This window comes from Ptychodera flava, chromosome 20 (genome assembly GCF_041260155.1).
Source record: "Ptychodera flava strain L36383 chromosome 20, AS_Pfla_20210202, whole genome shotgun sequence".
NCBI classification, from domain to species: domain Eukaryota; kingdom Metazoa; phylum Hemichordata; class Enteropneusta; family Ptychoderidae; genus Ptychodera; species Ptychodera flava.
This window is the reverse complement of record NC_091947.1, coordinates 35,147,498-35,164,991: the sequence shown is the minus strand read 5'-3', so window position 1 is coordinate 35,164,991 and position 17,494 is coordinate 35,147,498. Positions and strand designations below refer to the sequence as shown.

The 17,494-nt window shown below is 37.4% G+C and overlaps 1 protein-coding gene across 3 annotated transcripts in view; it reads right to left on the bottom strand.

Moving 5' to 3' along the window:
- LOC139120801 (extracellular calcium-sensing receptor-like) overlaps positions 1-12,158 on the bottom strand; it is a 43,646-nt gene extending 31,488 nt beyond the window's left edge. The window contains exons 1-2 of one of the 3 annotated variants that reach the window (XM_070685361.1): positions 11,544-12,158; positions 3,126-3,203 (exon numbers count right to left, since the gene is read on the bottom strand). The gene's annotated coding sequence lies outside the window, so the exon portion shown is untranslated. Of the gene's footprint in view, positions 1-2,103; positions 2,362-3,125; positions 3,204-11,543 lie in introns of those variants that run through there. The other 2 variants (XM_070685360.1, XM_070685362.1) reach the window with 2 other exon arrangements.
- Positions 12,159-17,494: the final 5,336 nt, after the last annotated feature.

The window sequence follows — 17,494 nt, the reverse complement described above, 5'->3', positions numbered from 1 at the left end:
GACATCAAAACCTGGTCCTTCTCGCAAAAAAGTGTAAGCTTACCCTGGAAATTCGAAAATATCCGTTGCTGTTGGAAAATAGCGAACTGTGAAAAATAAATAGTAATCAAATAATACAAGACAAGATGACGGAATTTAAAATTATCCCTATGAAATCTACACAGTAGCACATCCTGTGCTATGGTTACACAGCAACGTCATTGTATGTTGTCTACTTCGTCATTCCCTGGTCACAATATTTCAAGAGAATTAAGAAATCGTGTACAGTCTTTCATATATCTTCACTGAACCCGTAAGACTGTCGCCATAGTAACGGTTTTACAGAACATTTTGATAAAGGAGACACAAAATTGCAATCGAATGTAAAATTCGAGTCTGAAAAAAAATGCAAAAAGCAACATACATCTGAAAGTCAGATCAACAGATCTGACATGTCGACCTGACACGACTTACCCCTGTACTAAAATGCAAACCTAGCACATATTCTGCCAACCCTCACTTAAAACACTTCCTACTGAGCGAGACTCGGAGCTTGTTTTAACTGCAGAATAAACAAAAATGATGGGCTGCGATATTAAAAGTGACGAGCAAACATTGACAAAGTTTGTCAGATCCGTTTGCCTGATAACTTGAAAGTAGTACTCGAGTGTATGAGCTGATTTTATCAACTCCTTTTGAATTATCCAAAATGTGTGTTTTCCGCTTTGTGAACGTGATCAGTTTTTATGTACGGATGAATATGTTTATCCTAGACTCATTCATTAAAATCCTAGGAGACAAAAACATCGCTAAAAAGTGACACAGAAAATGAAAAAATCCCTGTCGCTCTAACAGATCTAGAGTATCATCACTTCCATTACAACAGACTTTTACAAATTGTCGTTCTAGTAGAGACAGCAAAAAGTTTAACAAGTATAGTCATAGATAACTTTATTACCACTAATTTACCCCGAGGGTCTCTAATTTACAGATCCTTCAAAATTCAAAACTGCGTCAATTCTTTTATTTGCATATTTTTCACGCCCACCCTTGAAAAATCGTCCATAGCCCCAGGAACTTCCTGCAATTGAGTACATAATGATTTAAATCGGCCTAACACTGACGTCATATGGACTTGCTGAAGATCTAATACATTGTAGAGAGGTAAATGGATATCTTGTGGACGTTCTGTCACTTTCGGTGTACGTTAAAATGTGATCTATTCAATCACTGATTTCCCTTATAAGTGTATATAGGGAGCGATTACAATTACACAGCAATTTATGTATTATATTTCTAGAAATATTTGAAAATTGTCGATGGATAAGTATATAAATTTCATTTAATCGACGGACAGAATGGTGTCGGTGGGTTCAGTCGAGACTCCATACAGTATATCTGAGTGTGCCTCTAGATGTTGCAAAATGCCTCCACGAGTTTATTGAATTGCGACAACGGCTAGTCTCAAAGTGCAAAACCTATCAGTCACAACAATATATTTCAATACATTGGGGAGTTTTATTTTATAATGAAAGAGGAATATATACGGTACCTCTTTCTCTCATGTCTTTTTAAGCTTTCATTATCTGTTCATGAGGTTAGACTTCTGAATTAACATTTTTCACAACCCGCTATTGCCATGGCAATAAGGCCGTGTCTTTGGGGCAGTTTCGGGTGCAAATATGACGCAAGCACTTATTTATGGCATACAGGGTTCAGTTGGTAGGGGAGACAGTTTAGCGTGCATTTCATCTTACCTTTGTAAACCTGAAATGTTGAACCGGCTGACATTCAGGTAGACGTTGCAAATGTATGAAAACAGAATAGTTAGCATTGAAACCGACGTTGGGAATAAAATCAAAGGCGAATATCAGGGAATCTAAAGTTTATGACAATTAACGGGGTTTACTTTACCTAAACCCGTTTTTTGCAATGGAGTTCAAGAAAGCCTAGAAGTATGTAATTAATGTCGGCATCCTTTACGCTAAGATATCACTCTGACTTTTCTGTACTGATGTAGATTTATCATTTCAAGGTATTTACACTACATGAAGTACAATAGTTGACAGTATCGCCGTCTGACAGATAAGCTACAATGTTCCGCCATGAATAGACCATACCTACCTGATGTGACAAGATATATTTGAACGTACTGCAAGCGCATTGGTGTTTCTCTTTGTATCAGCGATAGAAAAAACTATGACAGCGGTGTTCTTGGAGGACAACGAAACACGTCAACTCCCAGGGAACCCCGTAAAGTGATAATGATGTACTTCGAAGCTACGTGGTTTTACGCCCATGCTTTGCACGATGATGACATCTGAACCAGCTAAAATAAACTTGACATGGACTAAGGACAGATGAATTTATGCTTTCACAAAACCACACTAAAACGTTTGAGTAATGCTAATTATACTTAGCATCAATGGATGACATAAACATACACAAATATGAAACAATACAGTGTTTGAGTTGTGCTAATCACCATTAATTCATCATGACATAACGATATCACTGACAAAGACGACAATACCAAAACAAATACCGTGTTAATTATAATTTCAATTCCAATTAATGATGCTAATTAGTTTTAATCGATGACATAGCAATTTCATTAACAAAGGTGACACAGTAAAGGGCAATGTCATAGTGACACAGTAAAGGGCAATGTCATAGTGACACAGTAAAGGGCAATGTCATAATTTCACGGCAGAATAAAACAAACCCTCCCATCCCCTTAGAACCTTAATCGGCTCATATTGAAATCACCGACAGGTCCTTTCTGCGCCAAATGAAGAAGGTAATTGTCTATTCCTGGGCTTCATACCATATGGAAACAATACTGTACTACTAATACAAAGAACATATATGTATTTTAATCAAACCAAAATATGTAGGGGAACAACATCAACAATTTCAAGTTTCACGTTTCAGGTTGTCATTCACATGTCTGTAAGTTTTTGGAAATCGTTCGAGAGGGTATACATAGAACTGCGCTGAACCGTCTCTCGACAACTCACGAACTTTGACCTACGCACAAGTCATATTACACAGTACCGTCCTAGTTTCGGAGCTTTTAAAAGCAGAGTCACACAAGGGCAGGCACCAAATCCTTGTCTGCGTCAATGCTATAAATGAAAACATACCTTGTAAGCCGTTTCTTTGCGTGCATCATAGGAACGATTTCTCGTATTTGCGGGCGAGTGGGCGATTGTAATCATCAGCTGACGGAAAAATTTTGAAAAAAACCGTGAGAAGTATTCACCTGGTAGGCAGTGCCAATGGACAGGGCTAAATTGTTTGACAACGAGAGAGCTTTTCGCAACGTGTAAAGCAAATGCTTTCGATCTATAGCGAGGCATTCAATAGTCGTCAAAATGTTACTTTTTCCCAAAATACTTCAGGATAATATATTAATATGTTACTTAATATGTTAAACGACTCTATCCGGCTAGCTGGTTGCCCCTGCACACATTAAAGCGTAGTCCCCCAAGCCCAAACCAGGTTGTGAGTTCTTGAGTGAGTTCTTGGGTGCAACAGAGATCAACACTGCGCGTTTTCCATGCTAAACCTGGGTCCGACAAACGAGAAAACATTTCGTACTGCGTTTCAATCGAACAATGCGAATTTCTACTTTTTCTTCGAATTTCAATTAGTCGGTTGCAAAATCTTAAGATGAACCCCCTTGAAGATAAGGGTACGATTATTTCATAGTTTGACTGTGTTTTCATCTTCAGTAATCATTAACGGGTGTATTTTTATTATTTACTAAGATTACTAAGATTTATGAATTTCTGTCGACAAATCTTTACACTTGGAATATTCTATGTCTGCAGATATGAATAAGCCAGTCCGATTGTCACCACAGTTACAACAAACAAGTAGGCCTAAACAAACACACCGCCCTTTTAATTCAAAACATGAATTTCAGTAACATCAAGGACGTAACGTCCATGGTAACATCAATCAAATTTTGTTCAGTCTAATCATGAAGGTAACAGACGGACCTCCATGAGGCCGTTATTAGACATATATTTAATCGATAAGCCGAACAGATCTGTATCGAACAAATAGTGTACACAGGGTGAGAATATTCAAGCAATGTTACAGTGGTCTGTTTGGGGTCGTCAGCAGTGTTACAAAAGGTTGCTACAAGACTAATGCATATTCATCTTGCTTACTCTAATTCAGTTTATATCTTACCTAATACACCCGATTAACATTCCTCAGGTCTTTAAACGTTGCTTGGAGCAAAAACAGATTCCTTGGATGGGATAAATATCTTTCCCATTCACCAACCCACAGTGAAAATTCCAGGTGTGCAGAAAGCAAGAGGACGGATTTTGGAATTTGACACTAAACAAACACCAGGGAGATCCCAAACAGGGAACCATTAACCCAGCATGACCTTTTGGGTGTCAATCACTTCCGGAAACGCCAGTCATGGACCTTAATCCGCTTTTTAGATTAATCTAAAGCTGGTATGAAGTGACATGGGCACGGAAGATATGATGGTGTTGGATAATGAGTCCACTTCAGAATCTAACTATAATTAAACGCGATGACATTGTGAACCTTATATCCTTCTGTCGTTGCCTGATAACTTGCAGAAGCTTCCCACTTACACACGTATGCATGCACGTGCATATGCAAACACAAACACGTACGTACATACATAAATATCATAGACAATAGAAGCGAGATATACATGTATACTCACATGCATACATCTATGATACAGGGCATACAGAGAGATAGACAGACAGACAGGCATACAGACAGACATGTATAGGTAGTTGGATGCATACATACATACATACATACATACATACATACATACATACATACATACATACATACATACATACACACACACACACACACACACACATACATACATACATACATACATACATACATACACACACACACACACACACACACACACACACACACACACACATACATACATACATACATACATACATACATACATACATACATACATACATACATACATACATACATACATACATACATACATACATGCAAAATTCGTCATCATTATTATGATTTCTAAGGATATATAATTTTTTAATTATATGTTGCTGTTGAATTTTGAAAACGTGGATTCCATTAGAGCAAGGTAAAGTTTGTCATTATGCCACACAATGTTATGTAAAACCTTTTGCATCCATCATGTGAAAAGACAAAATATTCATATACTGCAAGAAAATCACGGTGAAATTCGTCATATGCACTAATTTGTTGTGCGCATGAAACTAAAGATGCTTACGAACTACTACGTGTCTTTGATTTTTTCCGAAAGACTGCCACTCAGAACTCATATCTGAGGTGGGCGTTTTCGGTCAGAATGCCCGTAACACAAACAGGGCTATTATGAGTTCTGTACAGCCATTGTAAGAACCACAGGCGGAAATCCATATGGCTGTGAAATAAAATATCACTCCATGGGTTTCCGATTAAAGCGAAAAAAGACCATCAACAGGTTTTGGTTGATCACTGGAACGATTACTTTGTTTGTGTAATGAAAAGAATAATAAATAAGCTCGAAATTAAATTCTTGCAAAGTTGACTGCTTTAAAGATCGGTCATCCGTAATGTTGTCAAAACTTTCGGTTTCTCACGGAAACAAAACGCTCGGACCTAGTCGAGAAGTCAACAAATATTACGTCTCAGAAGTGTCGTAATGAAGCAAGGTACCGTGTACTTCGAAAATATTGATGTTGTGCTTGGGTTAATTCACTGTGCGTGAAGTGACTTTAAGGCTAGCGTTGATTAATATTTCAATAATGCGACATTCTCTTAGAGTGACGAACATTAAAGTGGTACGGTCCGGTTTGCAGACTTTTACAGGAAATTCGTACGGTTTAAAAGAATATGCTTCTTTAAGGAATATCGTTATACAACCATTCTCCACCAGGTAATAATAATAGACAAAACAAAGTGATAATTCAAGAAAACTCAAAAAAGGTGAAAACTTTGACATAGAGGTATGTTACACGTAAATCACATCACACAAGTGAATGTATCGATCGATGAGAAGTTCAACGCTATGGCTGAACAGTAAAGCAGGGAGAAAAACTCAGATTCGGTCACTAATAGAAATTGCAATACATAGAAATATAGATTGGGGAAGAACAGTCAAACAAATGCGTTGTGAGATAAGTAAGTCATTCATAATGTTGTGAAACTTAATAACATAGAGTGTCACCAATGCTGCGATATATAGACTTTAGTCAACTAAGAGATATCGATGATACCATACCGGAAAGAGAGACAAACATGGTAATATACCAGGTCAGATTGACACCGAAACTGGTCGGGAGAAGTGAACCCACTGTAGTAGAAATCTTCCCAACTTCACGGACTGTGTAACTTCCCTATGATAAACGTTCACCACAAAGGAATTTCCTTTGAATAAAGTAAAGTTGAGTGGCAATTATGCTTAATCACGCTTTGAGACTTTGAATACATATTTAGAGATAATGTTATTTTTTGATAAACGGTACAAAGATAACTTTAACTGAAAACGGGATCAGAATGATACATGAAGAAACAGACACGGAGGTTAACGTAGCCCAAGGCTTACAATCAATAGTGTATTTTACAATTCTGTTAATTTCTTTGTGAGGATGTGTGGGAAGATAATGCACACAAGCATAGCAGATCATAAATTTTGTGCTCTAATTTATAAATTATAGTTTCCTATAATCTCAGGCTGGTTTTTTCGGGATCGGTCGTCGTAACTTACTTGACAGATAAATCAAAAATGGACATTTCTATTGTTAAGGAGATCTTGTAACGCAAGCGCTAGTCATAAAGATATGAAAACCTCTCAGTACAAATAGGATTTACGAAATTGGATCGTTACTAGTAACGAGGACTGTGTTGATTTCACGCGTAAAGTATCCCATCACAGTTTGATTACTGTCGTCTCTCCAAGGTCAAGTCACAGCATCTGTCTCATTATCATTTATTTTTTTTTCAGTGCTGACAATTTACTACTGTTATAATTTACCAGTTGCAATGCCTAACCCGAGGTTTTGCAATGTTGCTTACCTAAGATTTCCTCGTAATTTTTTTTGCCAATTAAGAACACAGAAGGCGTATGAATCACAATCTACTTCACTTTACATCAAAGTTGACAACAAAATTCGTAAACGATTAGTGATTACTACAAAATGTAGCCGGTGATAGCGTTTTCAGTGATCTGGGATAATTTACGATTTGAAAACGGACCAACTTGGAACCTCTTATTCCAACGTGCTTGTTTACGACCCAAAATTCATTTATTAGTAAGATGGTTTCCGATACTCTGACTACTGATAATGTGACATTGAAGTCTTCAAAAACAGATTTGGGAAGTCTTGTTATATGCAAACCCGTTAATCACTGTGAACGAAAACAGAAATTTAAACGAGTCAATTTGACACGTTGCTCACTATTATTGTTGCATGCACATGTCATTCAAAGTTATGCATACGGTAATATTGCACTTAAGCGTAATAGTATTACTAATACTCACTTCATTTGCATTCGTATGTTCAATCGAAAAAAAAATTGCTATTCGCCTTTATTACTGTTGCAGTCCTGCCATCTACACAGATGTGTGGCAGATGATTTCCTGAATTTTCGTACATATGAATTTTACATTTAAAGGCACAGGAGCTGTAACTTTTCGCAGTATTTTCATGATTTTACAGATTAAAATTAGTCAATAGAAATGTTCGTACGCAGAGATGTTTACTTAAGTATAATTATCCACTGAGTGGGACTGCATTGGGAGGTTTCAGTAAGACACATAATAAACAGGTACCGCACCCAAATATATGGCCGCCTCCATACAACTACATGATAAACAGCATAAATGGTGCATGTACACATTTGAATCTTTACAAATACAACATGATGCATCCCACTAAAAGGACGGGAAAGGGATTCACTCCACTTTGACAAAAAATTCTCCGTTTTTCACATAACATGGCAAGATTTTGAAAATGGCGGGAAATATAAAAATTAACAAAAATATGTTCAATTTCTTGCCTATTCTGCCACACGCAAACGTTGTTGAGGCCTAGTTAATGACTATATCGTTCTATTTGCAGATTGCAATGAATATCTGAGGAAATTGGAAGTAACTTGAGGTTGGACAAATTTCACAGAGTTGCAGCTCATGGGCCTTTAAGGAACAACATCACCTGTGAATTTACCCTGCAATTACCATTTCACAGTTCAACGCAGCTGCGACCAATCATTTCAACGGAATGCATTTGGGAATGATTGCAATGGCTTCGCAGAACGGTCTTTCTGAGTCATTGCCCGAACGTCAAGTGAAGTGTTAGCCTATGCTATAGTTCTCCAATAAAATCAAGGCAGAATGCGCCTCGGACGCAAATATTTGGACACTCAAACTTTTATGGTAGATTTTTGGTCCATTACTTCTTGGAGCTCATTTTGAAGGTAGTTATAATTGTGAATTATAAATGTAATTTTTCCCCATACAGTTAACATAGTGATGACAGCCTTTTTAAATTCCATAAGTCGGTTAATATTGGGTAATTTCTTTCTCTGGTGCATAGTTTGCACGGTGACTCTCGAGTTTTATTCTTGATTACAAAATGGTATGGTTGAAGGTTTCCTTGAAGAAAGAGTTAGTCAAAGTTTCTTTCACTTTCGATGCGCAAACTATCTTAATATACAACAGTGAACGAAAGTACCAGCTTAACATTAAAAAGTGAAAACTTTGCATAAATGAGGATATTACAATGACAACTACTGTAAAAATTCTAGTTATTTTTTCAAAGTTGTTATCACCGCAAGCATTATGTATGAAGCGTAAGCCCAAAATGTTTTCTTAAGGAAGCTTTAGACTATTCCCTTTCCAAAAACAAGAACAGAAATCAGGGGTCACCTTTCAAAATTTGGTACTAGAGAGGCAAATTTCCCAATTAGGCTGCGGAAGGAATCGCGCTTGAAATCTTATATTTTTCAGATCCCCCTCAATACCGTCAAAATTTTCAAGTCCACCCCCTGTCTATATGATCAAAATTGTTCAAGTCCCTCCATAATTATCATAGGGCCACATAGTTATTAGGGATGCACGCAAAGTAAAAATAACCATGTAAAGGGCAGTTCTCCTTGCATATGTTCGACAATACCTAATATAAACGGTTTGTAGAGCCATATTCCTAAGGCAAGTTCTTAACTTGATTCATCTTAAATGCATCAGTGGACTTTTGGGATTGTCAGTCTAAGTCGACTTGAGTTAATCCAGTCGATTAGAGTTAATCCAACCCTGGTCAGGTCAATGGCACTTGTTGACGAGCACACAAAATGGCGATCTCGAGAGAGTATGCAAATTGTGAATTACTGGCTACAAATTGCCAAATTATGAAAAACTGATCACAGTGACCTACCAAAAAATATTTTTACAGAGGTACGAGCATATATGACTAAGATGCTGCTCAAAATTGATAATACTGGAAGATTAAAATTTCCATAAAATAAACGTTTTAATCTCTGAAATTTTGGGTGTAATTGTGACAAATTTAGTAAAAAAATCAATAATTACACTTAGTCGCACAATTTTTCATTTAAATTAGAGTCTTTACTGTTCAAAGTTTTACTTTTGTGTTATTTTACGATGAGAATGTGAAAATTTATCTCGAAAAAATATAAACGTCTATGATTTTTCGTAAAAAAAGCTAAACACGTGCGTGACCCCACCTTTTTTCTTTAATATTTGATTATTCTCATATGCAAGAATTAAAAAATGCCTGACACTTTAAAGTTTACTGATCTTCCATATCATGTGTTGTTCTCTGGCCTGATCTTGTGTACTGTCATGAGCGTCATTTATTTTGACCAAAACTTTTCTTCAACTACATCAGAGTCTGAACTATCTCTGTCACTACCCGTGACACTGCAACAGCAGGGCTGCAGCTGTATGTTTTGTTCTTGTTCTACTCCCTGTAGCATTATTCAGTATTCTGCTTGCTAACACAGTATGTGTATGTGTACCATGCATTTGTATCATTGACTTTCAGTCTGGACTCAATTTAATTATCACCCAATACATATCTGTATATACAGGCTTTGTCAACAAACTGAATATTGTGTTTCAGCATGCTGTAGTGAGACAACAAGAAACTGTATTTGATACATTGCATAGAACTATGGAATATATTATCAACAGTTGCAGCTTCTGCCCGTTAATAGGTCCACATGTTTTCTTTTTCGGAAAAATCATACACGCTTAGATTTGTTCGAGATAAAAGTAACGAAATATAACAAAATTGTTCTAGATTTTGTTTAATTATTACTAACATTAGGACAATTGGGTGACATTAAAATGTTGTTCATTTTTCATCGAATTATCTACCAAACTTTGGAATCGGATAATGTAAAAATAAAAGGGAACCAAAATTTTTAAGTCCCCTCTACTACCTTCAAAATGTTCGAATCCCCCTGAATTCCTCAAGCCCCTCACCGTTTTTTGAGAACGCAGCCTCACCGACACCTGAAATGGAAAATGGCCGCCATCCCTGTGTTAACTCTACGGGGAAATGTAAAGTTTTCAATTTTCACAAAAATAAGTTGAAAGTTTATTTACTCCTTGAGCTTCAAAATGAGTCTCCCCAAATGGTAGACTAAAAATGTATAGTAAAAGTTTGAGGATACGAAGCGCATTCTACCTTAATAACCAAAGGTTCTAAAAAAGCAAATGTGTAAGTTTATCGTTGTACAAATCTCCAGGGTCGAGGATTACAAATTCGACGTGTTCAATAAGCGACTTTACCGAAGGCGAACAACGCGGGTTTTTCCTCTTCACACTCTAAAGTGAGTTGTGTTAAACCACAGCCCCTCCAGTCACGGTTACTCTACCCCACAGTGACCGTGATTGGGGGGACTGTGATGAAAACATAGCTTCCTGGCGCGATACTATAACTGGGACAAAGTCGCCTAAGTATGATGTTACCATTGGATCAAGAAAAGCTTTAGTAACTCTATAATTCTGTGTTTGTTGTCGCGATGGTACATCATTCAAACAGGTCTCTCCGACAAAACAGGCCGCGGTAGGTGATTGTTGTACTATTTCTATAACTAACAAAAGGCTTCAACAAAGCTACCCTGCTCAAAGACATTCCCACCCTATTAAGAAACTGTGAACCCCTTGTAAGTTCGACCAAACTCAATCGTCGTGCAGTATTATTAACGAATGCAGCTCGGGTGAAATGAAAGGTACGAATTTGGGATGTCGACCAAGGCTAGCACAATCATAACAGCTGGTGTATGAAATTCATCATGACGACAAATACATATCGTCCCTAGTATTAATGTAAAACGAGTAAAAAATTGGCCCGAAAATGAATTTCGTGGTGTGGCACGGACAGAGCTGAATGGAAAGCGAAATATATCAACATCTGAATTCATTGGACATAACTGCGTAAATGAGGTTGAATGTACATAGCAAAATCTGATGTCTGGAGAGACCCTTTTCATATTTGTAAAGACGGATTGTAAAGAAACAATTGCCTCACCTGTATACTCTCAACGTACTTGGACAGCTAAAATGGCAGGACTGTGCTTGATTTTATGAAGCGTTAATAGTTCTGTCATGTTTATTGACAGGCCTGATCAGCGACGGAACCGTACATCCGATAGAAAGTACAATTAAGTGTTCACAGTCAGGAATAATCCAGCAAACAGCGAATCCGACCGATGAAAGCGACGTATACGTCGGTGACAAATTCAAACCTGTGCTGTCCTTAAAACCAGTGCCTTGAAAAGTTTATATGAGACCATAGGGGTCAGGGTTATCCTCTTACAACTGCCTGGCCTGCTTGCTTCGACCCTACACATTCATTGTACGGAGGTCCTTTGATTTATTTTACCGATCACTGCGGCGTTCTGAGACGTGTTGTTGCAAACTCACTGAAGTGTAACCTCACACTGTATTCGTAGTCGACTAAACGCAACTTCTTCACTCGATCATGTTGGTCGAAGGTCACGATGAGCCAATCCCGAGATAGCTTGAAGCTGATCTAATTGAAATGAATCAAAATTGCCAGTCTATCACTCGCGCAAATTTCGGTCCACGAAGAAAAATCTTCTTAATCACGTAATGTGAGTGACGTCATGTATCGTAGTTTATCGATGCCAGCTTGTTATGCCAGTAATATTTCGACCGAATTCGACACTTGAATTCTAATGAACTTTGTAGCGGTTTAAGTCAGTACGGACGATACAATTATGCAGCTAGATCTGTCCGTGTGTATGCAACAAGTTCTTGTGAAATAGCTGTACATAAATTACGTGGAACTGTTTATTACCTAAGGGACAATGGTGTTTGGCTCTCGGGTTTGCACGGGTCATTTTAAGTCTGAAACAACTGGCATAACTGACGTGTTTGTCATCAAACTAGAGCATGAACTCAGGTCTTGGACCACACCTGCGTTTTAATCATAGTGATTGCATACTAGGCAGGCTGGGTGGGTGGTGAGAGATTTTCTGAGAACGGCGGTAATACAAACAGGATTCGTCATAGACCAAACTTTAATGACCAGTAACCTATAATAAAGGCACATGACAGATCCAGTTTTCGCGGAAAATTATGACAATCATAGATATACTGCCAATATGTAGGGATCTGTAAAATGAATAACTGTGATGTAGTGTACGCAAGGAACTAATTCCGATAGCACGCTCGAACCCAATCAGTTTCAACTGACTGATTATAAAATGCTTGTTATTGCGGTTTTAAGAACCACGACGAACACCCTGCGAGCTGGGCTGGTTCGCTAGCTCTCTCACGGTAGTTGTAAACTAGTTAATTAAATCTCGAGTTAAAGGTTACACTCTCTAAATAATTGAATACCGATAAAACCAATTAGCTGCCGAAATCTGACTTCATAGAAGAATCACCCTTACTCGTTCAAACGCCCCCACACCGAATTGAGTCGCAGGGTTGTTTATTTAGGGTATTGACATGACTGTTACGAGGCAGTCCCATCTCCAACATATATGCTCTAAAAGCAAGAAGCTTACATTCATTGTTCCATTGTACTATGACGCACAAAATGAAATATAAAACTGCTAAAATTGTTGATAAATTGACAGTGATAAATATGTCATGAAATAATCTTGATTTGTAAAGCGTAGGCAAACAGATCCTGATTGCAATGCCAGTGTACTCCGCGGATTATTTTTCATTTGCAAGCTATTTGTTAGTGTGTTGTAACTGCTACTATATTATTTCACTTCCGTTAGCAATATTTTATGTGGTGATTAATGGCCTATAGAACGTCTTGAAGCAGGTGGTTTAACAACCAACTGTACTATTTATATTCACGATAACTTTAAGATGTCTACCACTCAGAGCTAAAAGATTTTCCAATCTGTGTTATGAGTTTGAATTCAATTATAAAAGCTGCGCCATGATTGAATAAAGACGCTGGTCAAATTTTGTTTTAAATCTTGATCGTTAATAGTGAACGATTTCTATCATTACATATACCATTTTACATTTGTCATAGCTATATAACATCTGACGAAGCATTACAACTGACCTTGAAATCGACTCATTTCAAAACAACACTTCGGCTTACTAAATGAAAAAACTCCGTCGTTTGTTAGCAACGGTAGAAGATATAAAAAAGTGGAGGAGAGCTAGTGTACTTCAGAATCTTACGTCAGTTCTCTCACCTCAATATCAACACTGCAAGTGTATTCAGGCTCTTTTATGTATCTTAAGTAGGTTAGAAGAAACGTGGTTGTGAACAGGTATATAATAGTCGAGATTAGCCGTTAAAACCCAGCAGCTTCGGAAAGCATTGTTGACTTTCGTTTATGCTCCTTATACTTAGTACGGTCAGTAACTTTGACATATGTCTCTCGAATTACACATTTAAACAAGGCTTGGGTATTTGAATTACATTTTTTAAATCAAGTATCTAACGCGATAAAGTGCACCTTCAGTCGATACAAAATATATGAGAAGTAAAACAAGAAATAAGAAAAACGATAAGAGGGCCGCACACATACAGTAAGTAAAAGAAGGCCAGATAACATAAACCTAGGATCCATGATTGAACGCATGTATGTATTTATACATGTCACTAATATGGGCATTTAATTTTACTTCGATATGCCTCAGAAAGAATTGGACAATATCCCATCCATTTAACTCCTTACAACTTACCTTCACTTTCTAATTGTTCTTGACATTAAAAGTGCATTCACCTTTGGAAATGTCTCTCGCGTCATGTTGACCTATTGCTATCTTGTGAGCGATAACAATGTTCGTAATACATATACACATACAGGCAGAGTTGCAAAGAACTGGCAATATACTTCTTGTATCATCTAGAAGACAAAATGATGAATTATATTGGGGGAAAATAGTAAAAAGATTAGAGCTACTGCCTCTGTAAGTATATTACAATAAAGTAGTGGCAGAAACTCTTGTCAATTTCGTGATTATTTGCTTCTGTGTTAACTTTGTAATTTGTTGTCGTAAGGAAGTTAATTAAATACAATGAATTTCAAAATGCTAATGAGCAAACAAATTATCCTGAAAAAAAAGCAAGAAAGTTATTGCTATTGGAGTTATGCGCGTTTGTCTTTGTAGTGATCACTCACTGTTATAATCAAAACATGGAAACGATGAGTTCTTAGAATATTCTACATAACTACCACATTTTATGTATGTATGTATGTATGTATGTATGTATGTATGTATGTATGTATGTATGTATGTATGTATGTATGTATGTATGTATGTATGTATGTATGTATGTATGTATGTATGTATGTATGTATGTATGTATGCATGTATGTATTATATATACATACCTGCATACATACATACATACATACATACATACATACATACATACATACATACATACATACATACATACATACATACATACATACATACATACATACATACATACATACATACATACATACATATACATGCATTCACAACTCTGCCTGTATGTGTACATGTACTACAAATATTGTAGAAAAAAACAAACCAAAAAAAACAAAACAAAAACTAAGTTTACTAGACTTTGTTCCAATTCTCGAGGTCAAGATTAACAACCAGGAATAAAGGTTAAAAATCGATCTTTACAGGAAACCTATACCGTTTCGTCGTTATTTTCCCTTTGGACTTGACACAAGCCCCATAATATCAAATCAACGGTTTACTGAGGCTTGTGAGACAAACGTCAACTGGTATTCCGCGTAGAAAATGTGGTGATTTGAGAAAATGCATAGATTCGCAGATTGTTTAGGGGTTCATCCTAGCTTGCTCTTGTTCACTCCAATTAAGGCGGAAACAGAATCTAGTGCTTCGAGCTACCGCGTATGATTGACGCCAATCTCATCTCGACGACTTTGTGGCGACAAAAATCACATCATCCTTCAATCACCAACGTGCATATAATAAGTGACGCCATTAACGCCAATAATAGCGTGTCACAAGATACTTTTACAACAACGACAAAGTCACGATTTGTTGCCTCTCCAAGATAGGGTGATGATAATGCCCCTTCATGGCCAACGCATCGTTTTTTGGTTTTTTATTTATGGGCAAGGATGAGTGGTAAAGCAAAAGATAACGGGCGAGGCGTAGCGTGAAAATGATACTCTCCATAATCACTTTAGGAAAAAATGCGAGACTGGAGCGAGAAAGTGACGCTTTCTTGCAATTGATGAGAATCTTTTGTTATAAATTTTCACTGCTGTCAGCGAGACATTTTGAATTCTCACGGGTGAGCAGTGAGAAATGCACGGTTGGTGAGATTCAAGGATGAGATTCAAGGATGGTAACAGATTCTAACCGATGAGACTAGAAATTCTCACCAAGCCTAGTCAAAATGGTAATTTTACTGGTGAGAATCAACCAGACTAACCGTTCATTGGTGAGAATCGGCTTGACTCATTATTCACTGGTGAATATTAACCGGATTGATTCTCACCAGTGAACAACAAGTTTAGCTGATTCTCACCAGTGCCACGGTGAGTCTGGTTGATTCTCACCAGTGAATGATGAGTATGATACATTCTCACCGTGCTTGATGAGAATTTCCAGTCTCACCGGTGAGAATCTGTTATCATACTTTATTTTCACCAAGGAGTGCATTTTAATTTCTCACTGCTCATCACTGAGAATTCAAAAATTAAAAAATTAATAAGAGATTCTCATCTATTGCGAGAAAGCGTCATTTTCTCGCTGCAGTCTTTTGCAGTCAATTTTTACGTGAAACGTAAACGTGCATTCGTAAAAGTCAGCTTCGTTTATCATAAAACGTAAATGTGCATTCACAATTTTACGTAATACGTAAAATGGTTAATGCACTTTGTTCGCTTCAGTGCAGAGTATAGGTACAGTACAATACAGTACAGTACAGTACACTACAGTACACTACACTACACTACACTACACTACACTACACTACACTACACTACACTACACTACACTACAGTGCAGTACAGCAGCGCACAGATGTGTGAGTATACGTCATCTGCGGGTCGTTTGGCGCGGTGAGATCTACTATACTCTCCCTGAACGATGAATTGCATGTTGGGTTGTGGTTCAGACCGTATTCCGCAACTATTAGTGAACTCTTATTTATATTATTACACAAAATTTAGCGGGCTTCAAAATGGCTCATTTATCGAGTATTAACGGTCAGTAATATGGACCTAATTGACTGATGTAACGGTCTCAAAATGTTGACGCGCACAGCATGGTATTTATAATTACACGTGAATCCCTCCGGGTACAATATCTGGAAATCGGATTGTTGGCTTCGTCTAGGCAGTACATTTACTATGTTTACGGCGGGACTGCTGGGATAACAATAAATTATAGCCGTATTTCTTTCCTTCATTGTTGTGTCTATTAATCTATTCGTGATCTAGACGCATTAAGAAAAGAAAGCATTTTCAAGATTGCACCTATACGACCCAACTCATCCATTCTTTACAATGGGAATCAGTGGCACTCGCATAGGCTACAATGGTGAGGGGAAAATTGGCATTCATTGGCACCTCATTGGCACTCACGCTACATGCGCATAAAATCAAAGTGTATTCGTAGACCAAATATCATTTTCATGTAATCAGACGAGCTCAAGAAAATGTTACCAATTGGAGAGAGAGAGAGAGAGAGAGAGAGAGAGAGAGAGAGAGAGAGAGAGAGAGAGAGAGAGAGAGAGAGAGAGAAAGAGAACGTGTGTTCCTCTCCCTTGAGCGAACACGGTATCAAAATCAAATAAAACTCATTATGGATGCACAATTTAGAATCTGTACAACATGAGTCGCGACAGGGCATGGAAATCGGATAAAAAGCTCATTATATAACTTACAAATTGTAATTTTCTATTTTCTAAATAGCCTGAAAATGCCTTACTGCAGCAGGGCAGGGCCCATTAACTTGGAATTACGGAAAATATATCAACTTTGCAACACGTCCTTG